Source organism: Perissodus microlepis, chromosome 7, assembly GCF_051167445.1.
Source record: "Perissodus microlepis isolate ML-2025 ecotype Zambia chromosome 7, ASM5116744v1, whole genome shotgun sequence".
NCBI lineage: Eukaryota > Metazoa > Chordata > Actinopteri > Cichliformes > Cichlidae > Perissodus > Perissodus microlepis.
Window position 1 is genome coordinate 10519786 of NC_140467.1, and position 14130 is coordinate 10533915.

Sequence of the window (14130 nt, forward strand, 5' to 3'; positions counted from 1 at the left end):
ATTTTAGATCCTTGTAGTCTGACTGCTGTCTTAGGAAATTGTGTGACTTTGAGTTCTGTTTGTGTTTTTCTCATTTACAACACAAGCATCTATTTCTTTCCTCGCGATCATAAGATAGATCAGACTTGACTTGTACGGCTTAATAAAGCTAGCTGCATGCATTTTTTAATTGGAGAGTGTCTGGGTCTATTTGTGGTCTGGCGCAATGTAAGTTGGAAATGCCAGCTGACGGCATCAAAACCCTGCTGGAACAAATCATTATTTGGCATGTCCGTTCAGCTGGTTGAAATGCATCACTTGCTGTGTCATATGTGTAAAAAAAAAAGCTGCTTAATTGATAAAGGCAAACAAACGTTTGATATATGAGAAAAATATTGTGACTTGTGACTTGTTTCACTCAAAAAAAAACAAACTCTCTCATGAACTACATTAGCATTCACTCTTTAAAAAACTGTTTGTGTTAGAAAAAATTAGTTTTTTATTCTTATGATCCTTTTCACAGAGTAGGGGGTTTAAAAAAAAAGTCCTCAACACCTTCATCTGTGAAGCTATGACTGACAGCTGTGGCTGGTCTAGAGAGCTGTGAGCCAAGCCCCATCACATAATGCATGCCCGACATGTCTATGTCCATCTGGGGTCCTACCCTTCAAACCACTGCCCCTTGCTCTGTGCCGGCAGAGAGACCAAGGGACAAGAGAAAGAACAGGGTGTGAAGACGGGCCTCGTAGGGCTCTGAGGGAAGCATCCAAAGCCAGCTGGTCTGGCTTTGAGGTAAATCAGTGGGTAGAGTGACACAAAGCAGCAGAAAGAAGACTTGTGGGCAGAACGGAAAGAAGAAAAAAGGAAAGTCAATGCTTGCAGAAGGAAAGGTGGAGATCGAAACAGCAGGTTCTGTGAAGGCGCATGTAGAACAACAGGTAAGACACAGGTGTCACAAAGGGCTTGAAGTCCTCACACAGGATGTGAAGTGAAATGTGACGCTAATGTCATTTTAAGTTTTATCTCCCATCCAGGATGATATGGGTTGCACATAGCTTTTCATATATTAGTCTACTGCTTTTTATTGGATTAAACTGACACAGGTAATGCAGATCACTACAATGATGTTCTTCTTTATTCTTAATAGCAAAAGTTTTTGTTGTTGTTTGTTCTTTTTTGCTAGCCTCAGTTTGAGATGATGGTAACACACGTTAACACAAAAGTGCTGCTAAGGTGATATCTTAGAACTTAGATATATAAGATATATAAGAACTAGGGGTGCAACGATACTCATATCGATATTGAACTGTTCGATACAGTGCTTTCGGTTCGGTACGCATATGTATCGAACATTTTTTATTTGTTTTATCAACTTTTCTTCTGACGATGCTGTCTGTGTTGAGCAAGACAGAAGCTAAGCTCGTTGCAACATGGCAACTGCCTCAACGCTACCCGAAACTGAACCTCCCCCACCCTCATTCAGATCTGGCGTTTGGAACTATCTTGGTTTTCTGTGAAGCATGACCCTGATGGTAAGTGCGTCATGGACAAAAGTAAAACAGTATGTTGGATGTGCCACGCAATGCTCAATTTGTGGGAACTAGTGCGTTAGCGCAGTTAGCTTGTTAACATGTTGACGCCGTCCAGCCCCAACCACGGGGCGATCCGCGGTAACTTGTTAACGGAGATTTGCCGCGTTATGGCGTTAATGTCATTTTAACAAGATTAACGCTGACAGCACTAGTGGGAACACAACGAATATGACAGCACATTTACGCCGACATCATCCTAGTGCAAAGACAAGTGGAAGCAGACAAAAACAACAAGCACGCATGCTACAAACTTTACCCGAGTCATTTAGACAGCCGTTAGCACATGATTCTCCTTATGGGGACCTGATATGTTTAATATGCTGCTGAGAATATACCCCAGAAGAAGCGTATAGTATAGCTTTTATTTTGGAAAGAGCCATTTCTCTGTAATAAACTCTCTTTTCCAAAGATGAGTGATTTCTCGATCAGATCGATTTATTTTTTTTATTTTGTTGTTTCAGCAACATTAAATTTAAAAACTGTACTTTTGAGTTAAAATATATATTTATAATTTTAATAAATGATAAATTAAAAAGGCATGAACATTTTTTGTATCGAAAAAATATCGAACCGTGACACCAAAGTATTGAACCGAACCCAACCATGAATTTTGTGTATCGTTGCACCCTAATAAGAACCAGCTGGAACTCATAAAGGATCATGACAAAGCTGAAACAATGCTGATTTTTGTTTTGGTTATGAGATGTAATATTGTTGTACTAACAATGTAGTAGTACTATTGTTCTAATAACAGAATACCACACATGAGACACTAACAGATTCAGTCACTTTGAAAACATACGTGATATATTATGTAATATATTATACCACTTTTATATGCTACAATATATCAAAGAGGGTTGAACTTTTACCACAAAGACAACATAAGAATACTTATTAAAGTACACGAAGTATATGTTCTTCTCTGTCTGGATAAAGAAAAGAAAAATCTTTTCAAAGATAGATCTCGCACCAGCATTGTTATGATATAAGCACTGCTGGGTGCAAAATATTCATTTTTTGCTATTGACTAAAATTTTCAGCCATCCACAAATTACAGGAAAGGCTTCAATGACTTCATCAAAGTGTAACAACTGCATGAATTGCTCATTAGACTAAAAGTACTTCAATATTTAACAAACAAAACAGAACAAAACAAAACTTGCTAACCCTGTCATGTGGTGCTTATAAATACATAGTAAATTTGGGAAACACACAAAAAAATAATAATTAAATGGCCTCCCACGAAAGAACAACCAGAAATGTACGTTACCTGGCAATATGATGTTATGATTTAAAATGCTAACATGATTTTTAGAATCAAATGGTAGGGCAGTGTAAATCAACAGCTGTAGATAGAATGGAAACATTATTACTCCCTTTTTGTTTAAGGACTTATTCTAAAATTTAATTTCATCACTTTGGCTTTTTTTTTTTTTTTTTGCATGGAGGGAGAAGTCTTGAGAAAAGTCTTGAGAAAGACAGGGTTTCCTTAGTGCTGATCCAATTCAGTTTAGTAAGGTGGTGGGGGGTGGGGGATGTTGGAGCATATTCCAGGATACAGTGTGGACAGGTCACAAGTCCATGATAGAATGAAGCAAACTGATTTGCCATTTAATCTGTTAGTTTGCTGCTTCTTGGCCTAATTATTCCAAGGCTGTGACATTTTGTGTTTTAATAGTTTTTTTTTAAAGGTATGTTGACTTCTTGCTTTAAACTTATGAGGAATCAGGAGGTCCCAGGAACACTAAACACAGCCTTTCTTTTTACAGCTCAAACTAACTGGTGACTTAGATAACACAATGCACCGCAGACGAAACAAACACTAATCAACTTTGTTCAAAACCCTCTCCGTCATTCCTGAATAAGTATAAAATGTTACATCATAGCACCATCAAACCATACAGTGTGTTTGCAGAGATACAAAATTGCTGCTCTGACTACCATTTCTAAAGTATTTAGAGGAAGTGAAAACATTCAGACACTAAAAGTTTGGTTACTCTTTGCGATCTAAAATTGATTTTATCAGCTGTATATTAATACAAATGTGCTACCCAAAAAGCTATTGTATATGAAGGAGTGATTCTATTCCTTCACAAATAGATAATGTAGTTTAATGTGGAAAACTTTTGTGAGACTTCTGGGTTTCACTCTTAGAAAGACTGAGGATTCAGGAAGTGGATCCTTTAATAAAGCAGCAAAACCACAAAAGGATATCAAGGACATTCTTTCATTTATGTTTTTAATCTTGGAGGGGAAAAGGGTTATTATGCTAACAAATGTAATTATTTTAAAATGAATAATTAACTTGTGTGAGGCGTAACCTGGCGTACCTTGTTAAGACAGAGTTTATGTTAACCTGCTGTTGGGTAGTAAGACATCAAGAAATAAATCTTATGCGATAAATGTATAAAGTAAATTGTAGCTAGAATAGTTTCTTGGTAAATACAGTCCAAGTTCGCATTTAAAGTAGAAGAAAAGGGTCCTTCTATTCAGGCTCCATTTCAAACCAGAAAGCCCTGTTAGCTTCAAACAGCTTTAAACTGCCACATTTAATCGTAATAGCCACTCATTTGTAAATTTGCTCCAGAATCAAGTCTATCAAATCCATAATAAACGCATAATTGCAAGAGAAAATGACACCTGCCTCCAAACGCCAGTATAAACAGCGGGGCGGGCCACTCGCCACTACAGCCCCTGCTAGCCACGCCTCCTGTGACGATGACCCCCGCAAATACACGTGACATGCCCGTATGGGAGTCACGAAGGTCCCGCCTTCCCGCTCCGATTAGCTGCTCACGGGGCGCTGCGAGTTTTCATCGGCCGACGGAACTGCTCTTCAAACCGAATTCCATCGCTGTTGTCTTAGAGATATGACGTCAAATGTAGTTTGTAATGAGGCCGAGACCAGTGAGTTCGGAAAAGTAGCTTTTTAAATAAAAATACGCCTTAAAGGAAGAGGAATTGAGGACATGCTTCTATAATTGTTTTCTTTGATTTTGTAAAATTTTTTGAGGGGGTAGTTCCATGTCTGAAAATGAGCACAAAATGGATTAATGTTCACCTCACATGAATGTTCAAGTTTAAAAAACAAAACACTGTTTAGACAGCTTGTAGTCTACATGTTTTGACGCTGTGTGTGAGAGAGAGAGTGGAGAGAGAGAGAGAGGGAGAGAGAAAGGAGGGAGTGGGGGGCAGAGGCAGTTCGTCAGATGAGGGGAGGAGTCTCACTGACAAGAGGGAGACTGGCTTTTCTGAGTTTGTCAGCTCCCCCTAAAATAGCAGTCAGCGTGTAAATGTGAACTGAAATTACGTTTATCCACTGGAGTCACCGATATAGAGTGTCTATATACAGCGACTGACTTGGGAGTAAAGGTGAGTAACGGAAATAGAAACAATGTTGCGGAGTGTGGCAGCGATACTGTAGCTACAGTGAGAGTGAGTGTAGAAAAGCGCAAGAGGGAGACGTAGAGTGGATTTGGGAGACATTAGGAGACATCTATCTATCGTATCCTAATAACATGTAGCTTTTGCGAGAAGACAGCGTAAAAAGTGGCGTCATTTAATATAAGTCACACTTGGTAATTAGTCGCTTTCCGTCTCGTAAAACACCCAAGTGTCGTGTTTTGGGGGGGGGGGGGGGGGGGGGTAGCTAGACGCGCGCGCTGTTGATATCTGTCAATTGTTAAAAACTTTTATAGGACTCATCTCTAAGCCGGTAATAAGTTGTACTAGAAGCTCGACTACATGGTCGGTTTGTCAATTGTGAGTCTTAAAACTCACACAGATTCTGACTTGTTGTCCAGAGTGTGAAATGATTAGCCGTACTTTGTAAAACGGGCGAGTCTCCTGGGGAAAATAGTAATCAGTGTGTATATAATAACACTGTTGAGCCATCATACTGACAACATCAGGCGAGCTCACACGGTGACAGTGGTAATAAAAAAGTTGTCTGGCGTGAGTTTACTGCAGATTGTATGTTTTCTATAAACACCTAACCTCCTTTAATAAAAAAAAAAAAAAGTAAAATAAAATACATTTTATGTATGCAGGGGTATTTTTTAATTTGTAGATGTACAGCATTATAACGTGAATTATAAAGTTTTTCTTTTTCATTAGAGCAATTGGCATGATAAAAGTCAAAGCTGGGGTAGTTGCCTATATTGTATATGTATACATATATGTACTATATATTTTCATAATTAGTTGAAATAGATGAAGGGATATGCGAATGGTTAAAACTGAAATATGCTCAGCCAAAGCGTGCCCAATCAAGTGAATTGATGTGAGATATTTTAGATGATCTTTGACCTTAAAGATTTCTCCCTGGTTAATAAGATCACTTGAAGGTGACACATTTTATGCATTTAAGTGACAGGCATAGTGACAGGGGCATCGCACCTTTAAGTTAAGCTGCATAAGGATCTTTGGCCAGCAGAGATTGTGCGAGAGAACCTTTGCTGCCTGGTGTTTCTTTGAATCTCTGGCACTCTGGTGACCTTAACCCCTGGCCAGAGTGGGAAATGGCCAACGGTAACCTGACCTTCTCAAATGTTTCTAGTGTATGCTACACCCTGCATAGCTCATTAATATTGCACAGAAGGAGTAGTTTTTATTCAGTTGGAACTGAAAATAAGACTTGAAATTGTCCTTATTTTATAAGCTCATTCATGAGTGGATCTACTGTGTGGTTGTGCTTCACATTTGAACGTATAAACTGCCTTTTGTGTGGATAAAACCCAGCAAAATCAAAGTTATGTTTTGCCGTGTTGAAAAAAAACCCCTCTGTATGTTGCATGCATATATAAAACGTGACTTTGTCTTTACCACAGTTGTAAATATTTTACTGCATACAGTATATTACCCCCTTATCAGGTTGAACTAATGACAAATTTCATTGTTTTTCTAGGGGCACGAGTTGTTACAGCAGCATGAAAGGGTACTTGCATTTTCTCACTGTCCTTTTTGTGCTACCGCTACTCTGAAAGCATGCATGTTACCGTACCAGCTGGTTGCCAGTGATTTCTAAAGCAAAGCATTAAAGCACCCTCCAATCTGCAGTCATTAGCTTCTGTGCTGCCCCAGGCCTCGCCAGTAATGGGCCTTGTTGCTCATGATCTACATCACGTGAGCTCCTGTGTCTAATGTGTGGATGAGGGATTTTTTCATCGTGCTGAAATGAATATCGTTTTAACAATTTATGTCATGTATTAGTCAAAGGAATGAGTATGAAGGCACAGATAGGGCTGCCGTAAATGTCTTTCTCACGTGCGCTGTGAACTGTTGCACTAACCTCAGAGACCTCAAATGTTCTATAGCGTCCATTAGACAAGCACACAGAAAGCTTTGATAATATGAGAGTTTTGTCCTGTATTTATTTAATCGTTATGGCTGGTATTGCACAATGACTACCAGTGTTTAGTAACTGTTTTAGCCTTGTTATATGGGATGTTTGTGTGCCCCTGCATGCCTGTGTAAATGTGCGTAAGCGCTTGTTTGCGTCTCAGCACAAGTTCTCAGTGGAAAGGGAGAAATGAGAGGTGGTGACGGTGCGAGGAATGGGCAGCTGCAGCATCTTTTACTGCACTCCTCATCCCACTTCAATCTCAGTGTCTCAGCTTCTCCTTCCAGGAGAAATGTGGAGTGTGTGGGCGAGTCGGATCTGCAATTAACGCCGGTTGTCAGAAGGAGAATGCTGGCGTTTACACGATGCCTCTGAATCACTGAGTGAAAGTCTTTTCTCCTTCACTCTCCTCCTCCCAGGACATTTTTTTTCAAGGAGGACAAAACAGCAGAGAGCTGAAAGCCAAGGATGCATTGAATAAAAAATAAGAGATAGAAGCTGAACATTCTTGGCCCGTTAAAGAGGATAGTGTTTCTCTGGTTGTGTGGTAAGCCAAGCTGTTCTTTTATGCTGCAGATTTCTTAAGAAAATTAAGGCCCTTATGGCTATTATAGTATTATACAGTGTAGTTTGATTCCTATATTTATTTTAAATTTCTTGCATGGTTATTTATCTGTCTGTGTTTTGAATCCCTAGTTTTATTTTGTGAATCCTTGAAGTTGTGTCTATACCAGGCTTGTTATTAACTTTAAACTCATTATACTGTGTTCTCTAGCACCCCCCCCCCCCCACCCCCCAAACACCGCTCCAGCTGTGTGAGTTGGTTTGGTCCGTTAAACTTGCTACAAGATACTGAGTCTGTTCACTGACGGCAATTAACTTGAGGCGACACTTTTTTTTAACGCACAGTTGTCTTTTCTCTGTTTTTCTTCTTTGCACGGCTATCGTTCTTTTAAATTTGTGGTATGCTTTTTTTTCTTTGCAAGAATTTGAATTAATATCTATGTTTAAAAGAGTCAGATGCATAACAATGATCAGTCTTCCTAACTAAAACATCTTAGCGTGAGTCATTGTTTGTTGGAACTCCTTACTGGAGCTGTATCATCAGCATGGAGATTCCAGCGTTCCTCTGTGAGACCTGGAGGTTGGATGCAGAATCTTGAGCCTGGGAGATAATGTTTTAGGCTACAGCTAACTGTAGACTGCTCCCCATGGACTATTAATTGTTATTATAAATATATACATATAATTACTCATGTTTAGTTACATGTTTTCTTTTTCTTTTGTTAATGCTAATCAGATCACTCATGTGTCTGATAAATTCTGGACTGTGGGAGTCACTATGGGTCTTTGGTTAGTGCCGGTCCCTTACTTTAAAGACAGAACATTCATGTGTTGTGACCGTGAACCACTGATATGGGCATGAACTAGCACTGGGTGACTGACAACAGCAACTTGCGTGAAGTATCTGACTGATTAAAATACACAAAATAAACTGAAATTTAATTAAGATATCGCAAAGCCCACTGGCAAAACTTGTGCTAAGGTGCTGATAAACAATATAAAATAATTTAGAAAAATTATTTTAAAAAAATCATAGCTCTTTGATTGAATGCTTACATTTAATTGACAGTTATAAACTATGTTCATTATCTCTAGTATTTTTTAAATCTCTATAACAGCTCAGAGGGTGAAGGCATTACTCACTGAGGTACTGTTTGTATAGCAAGACAGCTAGCAGTGACCTTTCAACTGTCCTGCCCTTGACTGAGACCTCTGGTGGTAAGCCACCCTTTTGGCTCACTCAGCACATGTGCTGCTGAGCAGGGCAGAGCAGCTTAAGGCCGCACCGTCTTTTCCTGTCTCTCCTGCTCTTTCAAACAAGGCCTGGCTGGAGGTCTCTTCACCTCTGCAACCTGGACCACACAGGAGACTCAGCAGGAAGATCCTCACACAGCGCCACACTGTAATGCTGTCAGCCTGCTTTTGCCACTGTAGCCTGTCAGTTTATTTGCATCCATAATGCAAGCAGACTATAATGGTGAAGAATCAAGCCTATAGTCTTAATGTTTTTTTGTTTTTTTTTTAAAATTATGCTATTGCTTTTTTTTAAACTCAGAATTTCTTGGTTTCTTGGGTTGTGGCTACTGTGTTAAGCATAAACTGGCCTTGCACAGTTGGTGTGGTTTGGGAGGGTAGACTGTGGAAGCATGTGCTAGAGCAAAGGTGATGACTTTAACAAGTCAAATCATTTAACACCTTTAAGATGCCTCCTCTCGCCTCTTTGACTTTCTGGACTGCACGAAAAACCACAGAATCACACTGTGCTTCATTTCTGAAGTGAGTGAGCCAAACTCAAAAGACGTAGAGCGAAAACATGTGCGTCCCGTGCTTTCAGTCAGTATTTTTCACCTTGTTTTCATCTTGTTGTCCTGCATGGAGACCTAATATTAGTCAATGATGTAGCTAAACAATATCACGTACAAAACTAAGCTGAAGTTAAGAAAGACATGTCTTTGCTGAGTTGCATTTTAGCCGCATCTTAATGAGACTTTGAAAAACACATAAATCAAAGGAATATATTATAATATAATTTACTAGATCAAAAGATCTCCCATGATTGCTAATATACCCCACTGTATTGAATTACTCATGCTCTACTGTAGATCTTAAAAAGCCTCTCTCGCTGGAGATTTAACTTCTCTGTCTTTGTATAGAGTCGATGAAGTAGAAGCCTCATCAACAGACAAACAATTGAACTGTGCGCAAAGTAAAACTTTCTTCAAAGTCTGCTGTTGTCTAAGTGATGGAGGTGTTTACTGTGCTGTTAGAGAGGGCTAATATAGGCTCTTTGATTCATCAGTTACAGCCACTTAATCTAGCCGTCCATTAGGTTACCAAAAATAAAAGTCGAATGCATTAAAAAGTGTTTATCAATGGCTGGTGTATTCATTACAGCTGTGAGACTTAGGTGTCACAGCTCATACACAAAGCCCATTGACTAAAAGTTCAGTAGCTTCTGGGAAGGAACAGTTGGATCTCCTGCAGCTGGACCGGCCCTGTGGCCAATTCATCTGCAGGAAGAAGGCCTTGTCTGTAATATCCTTGTTTTTCTGTCTGTCTGAGAAGCTTTGTGAACTAGAACAGCTGGGGGGGATGTGATTCCTCCTATTATTCTCCAGCACACATCAGCCATATGAACAGGGAAAGGAAGTGACCCCAGCCCCCTCTGCTCTGTGGAAGCTGCTCCGGTTCACCGCAGGGCTCTGACTTACAGTTTAAAGTTGTCTTCCTCTCTACTGTTTGAGCACAGCTATAGCACCATGAACATTGCAGTGAGTTATGCATTTGAGTTTCCAAACCATTGTGCACTGAGTATGTTTTTCTGTAGATTCAGGATGATGAGATTGTCTTTTTTATGTTGCCCACTTAAGTTAAAGTGCAAGCCTGGCTGAATTCAATAGTTACATATCATTTTACTTCTGAAATCATCCAGAAAATTAAATATTACTTTTTCTTTCTTGTACATAGTCAGGCCATGTTTTCTTCTTTTCTTTCTTTTTTTGCATTTTAATTCAGTCAAAACTTGTCCCTTTAAATCCAGGGCATTCAGAAATGATTGTCTTTGCATCTCCAGTCTCCAAATCCCAGCTCTTCATAGTGTGACTGTGATTGCGAGTGAGGTGTTGAGTCTGCCCGCTGTTTGTGCGTCTGCCCGTCTGTCCTCTTCCTTTCTCCCAGTCCACTTTCCATCTGTGTGCTGTGGGCTGCCGATCTAGGTGAAAATAGTGTCGTGTTTCCACTGGCTGTTGCCATCCTGGATTCATGTCAGACTGGGTTGTTCTTTACTTTGTTTCAATCCTCCTCTGAACCTCTGTCACTGGTCCAGCTTACAGAGGTGTTCACAGCGGGTATTGCGATTAGGGAGGTCGGGATTCATCATGAGCCGCTGGCCCTGGGATAGAGGGCCTGAGGCAATTAGTTATTTGAAGCTGGGACACAGGACCAGAGCCTCTCCAGGAATCTTTCTGTTTCCTGGAGAGACAAGTTGTGCGAAGGCCTTTGGGGTCTTTCTGTCTTCCCCTTCTCTGTCTCTCTCTGTGCATGTTTGCACACAGTGTTCATGTGACAGCTAACACATATCATCTGATCTGGGAGAAACTGTAGGCTATAGCTCGTGAAATACCCATTTGATTATTTGCTCAGTGAATGATAATCATTCATGTCAATACATATCAGACTAGAATGGGCAGATCTGCCTTGCACATTTTTAGGAAAAGCCTCATTAAAACTGATGTTTACTGTCATTCACAAAAGCAAAGTGATAACGTGAGTGATTATTAAAAATGAAAACTGTCACCCACTGTGACCTAAAGGAGCCTTAACAACATGAAGCACTATGACAAAATGATTTAGCAAAACCTACTTTTCTCTCACACTTCCATCATCTCTCAGCCATGTGGTACAGAGAGATGAGTGAGTAGTTTCATTATTTTAAATGTAATATAAATGAAATGAAATGCATGAATCACAGGTCTGCATGCGATCATTAAAAGACCAATTCTATAACATGAAATTATGAGAAAAAAAAATCAGTGCTACTTTAGCTAGCCTTTTCACTGTTGTTATGACTCATGGCCATCCTCACTGCTCAGATTGCATAAACCTTTTATGTAATGGAACACTGTGGGAAAGAGGCATCGAGTGGAAGATAAAAATGGGAAGAGAAAATCAAATATTTATTCTGAGCTTTTTAATTTTTTTTCCCATTAAAAGCAGACATTCTCTGAAGATACCCAGTCACTATACCCCTAAACAATATGGACCCCATGTATGTGTTCCAAAACATGCTTTTTATTTAGTAAAATCTTCATGTGGATTTCCAAATGCTGGTGGAGAATTGAATATCTAGAAGTTCTGTGTCTAATCTCGGTTCCCAGTGTTTAAAAAAGACATGTTGGGATTGGGTAAATGCGCTGCTGCTGAGACGCATTATGCATAACGCCCCTAATATCCTTACACTGTGGATTCCCCCTGGAGGAAGATCTTGGTTCATCTTTGCTGTTTACCATTTCTGAGTTGCGGTCTGTGCAACATCAAAAGGCTGCCATGACACTTAACACAGCTCACAGGCTTACTGGGAGGTTGGGGGGGGGGAGACTATTGCTCCCTATGGGTTTGGCATTATTATTGTTCCCTGGTGAGAAGTCCATCTTATGATAGACAACCGTGCAAATGGACACATGCCATCATACCAAATCAGACCACAGAGCCACACTGTAATTCTATGCAAATTTATAAACCTCTAGGAGCATGCATGCATTAGTTTTTATTATTCCATGTGTGTTTGTGTGTAACACAGTGAACAGAGCAATAAGCAACAAAAATAATGAAATACTGAAAATAGGGAAATACTGAAAATACTTCATCAGTTAGAGCAAAGGGGTAACACAGGAAGTGTTTGTTTATATAATGTCCTCATTGCTAATGTGTCATGTTAAGACGATATCTTTTGAAGCTCATACAAAGTCACAGGGAGTATGGTGATGGAGGGATTTTGCTCAGATACACAATCTGTATTAACAGAGTTAATATGAGCTGAGCAGTTAGAGGTTAATATGTCAAGTGTGTTTAGGATGACATAATTTTTCATGACTCTAACATAGCACGACTGGCTGATTATAAATAATTTATACACATCAGGAGTTGAAAAGTTTCTTAAGCTGAATCATTGTGTGATACTATGGGAAATGCTGTTACCTAAAGAAATTCCAAAATCTAGTTGAACACTTGGCCTCTGCAAATACAAATAAGAAAATATGTTATAAAAACTCATACTGTGACCCAGAGTCAATATATGTACTACTGGTTAACATACTTTTAAACAGTAGTACAGTAGTACGCCTTTTTTCAGAAGCACTACTTGGTGCATAATGTGCCACTTCAACAGAGCAGTCTTGGTGGTTGGAGAACAGACTGCATGTAAAAAAGTGGGTGTAACCCATTCGTTTCTGGACTCCAATTTTTCTGCCTGTTGCCATCTGAAGTGATTATATGTAGATGAAAGAAGGGGGAAGAGCTAAGTTATCAGCCAATGCTAGCAAACTTGTTTTGCAAGCTACATCCATAGCCTTTATGATCACAGATATATACCTGCTAATTAGTTTCTCAGTAACAGACAAATAAAACACTAGAATTTCATAACAGAGTGGTAGGCAAGTATACCACACAGAAAAGAACCAATGATGTGTTGCTTACCAGAAAGCTACAGCTGCCAGTTGGTATGGACATTTCCCAAATAATGCAATTTTTATTAGTAAAAAATATATATCACATTTTCAGGGTTTAAGGTTATAAAGAAACAGTTGTATGGACTGTGATAAGGTTGGGCGATTGGACAAATTTATTGACTATTGACGACAGGCTGAGCCTTTCACCAATCGTTTTTAGAAGAGCGATTTATTTATTTACCTATGAGTAAGTTTGCTAATAATGTTGGTTGAACATAGGAGAAATAGTCAACGGAAAAAATAATAGCGCTGCTTTAATGGCACCATCTTGCAGCTGTGAGAAAATGCAGCCTCCTCAGGTGCACCCAAATGCAGCGATTTCTTTACTCAGACTTATAATAGAAAGGAAGAAAGAAAGAAAGGCAGTAGCCTATGTTCAGAAAAAAAAAAAATTTAAATTTAAAAAAAAAATGACAATGGTGGGGAGGGAGAAACAAAGAGAAACTGGCTTCATTTTTCAACTATAACTGTATTTACAGGCTGTTCCAGTGTTTATCTGTCCTACACACTCGACCAAACAACAAATACAAAATTAACCAAATAGTAAGTTAAAAATCAAAATGTCTCTTCCAGAGAGCATAAAAAAATGTTTTGACATAAAGTTAAGTCTTTTGTGTGATTTGTGGCGTCTCAAATAAATAAATAAATGAATGAATAATCCAAAAAGTAGCTATATTAATACTGAAACAAACAAGAAAAGAAAGTAAAATATTCCCTCCAAACAAAACTTATAAATTTTAAATGCGCAAGTCAGTCCATCAGTCCTGCACCAAAGTAGCAGGTTAGCATGGAAACTTAAAATGTAAGCATAGACAGTGAGTCCTAAAGGTATTTCCAGGTTGCTTGATTTAAAAAAGTGCCTTTGCACAGTAATTTTTCTTAATGATTTCTCAAGTTGGAGATTAAAAAAAAAAAAAAGCAGAAC

At 39.1% G+C, this 14130-nt stretch overlaps 1 protein-coding gene across 8 annotated transcripts in view; it reads left to right on the forward strand.

Annotated features, from left to right (window-relative positions):
• Window positions 1–742: 742 nt before the first annotated feature.
• mef2aa (myocyte enhancer factor 2aa) overlaps window positions 743–14130 on the forward strand; it is a 64127-nt gene continuing 50739 nt past the window's right edge. For 3 of the 8 annotated variants that reach the window (XM_084933355.1, XM_084933348.1, XM_084933353.1), the window contains exon 1: window positions 4769–4946. The gene's annotated coding sequence lies outside the window, so the exon portion shown is untranslated. Of the gene's footprint in view, window positions 918–4768; window positions 4947–6480; window positions 6511–6551; window positions 7463–14130 lie in introns of those variants that run through there. The other 5 variants (XM_084933352.1, XM_084933354.1, XM_084933350.1 and 2 more) reach the window with 4 other exon arrangements.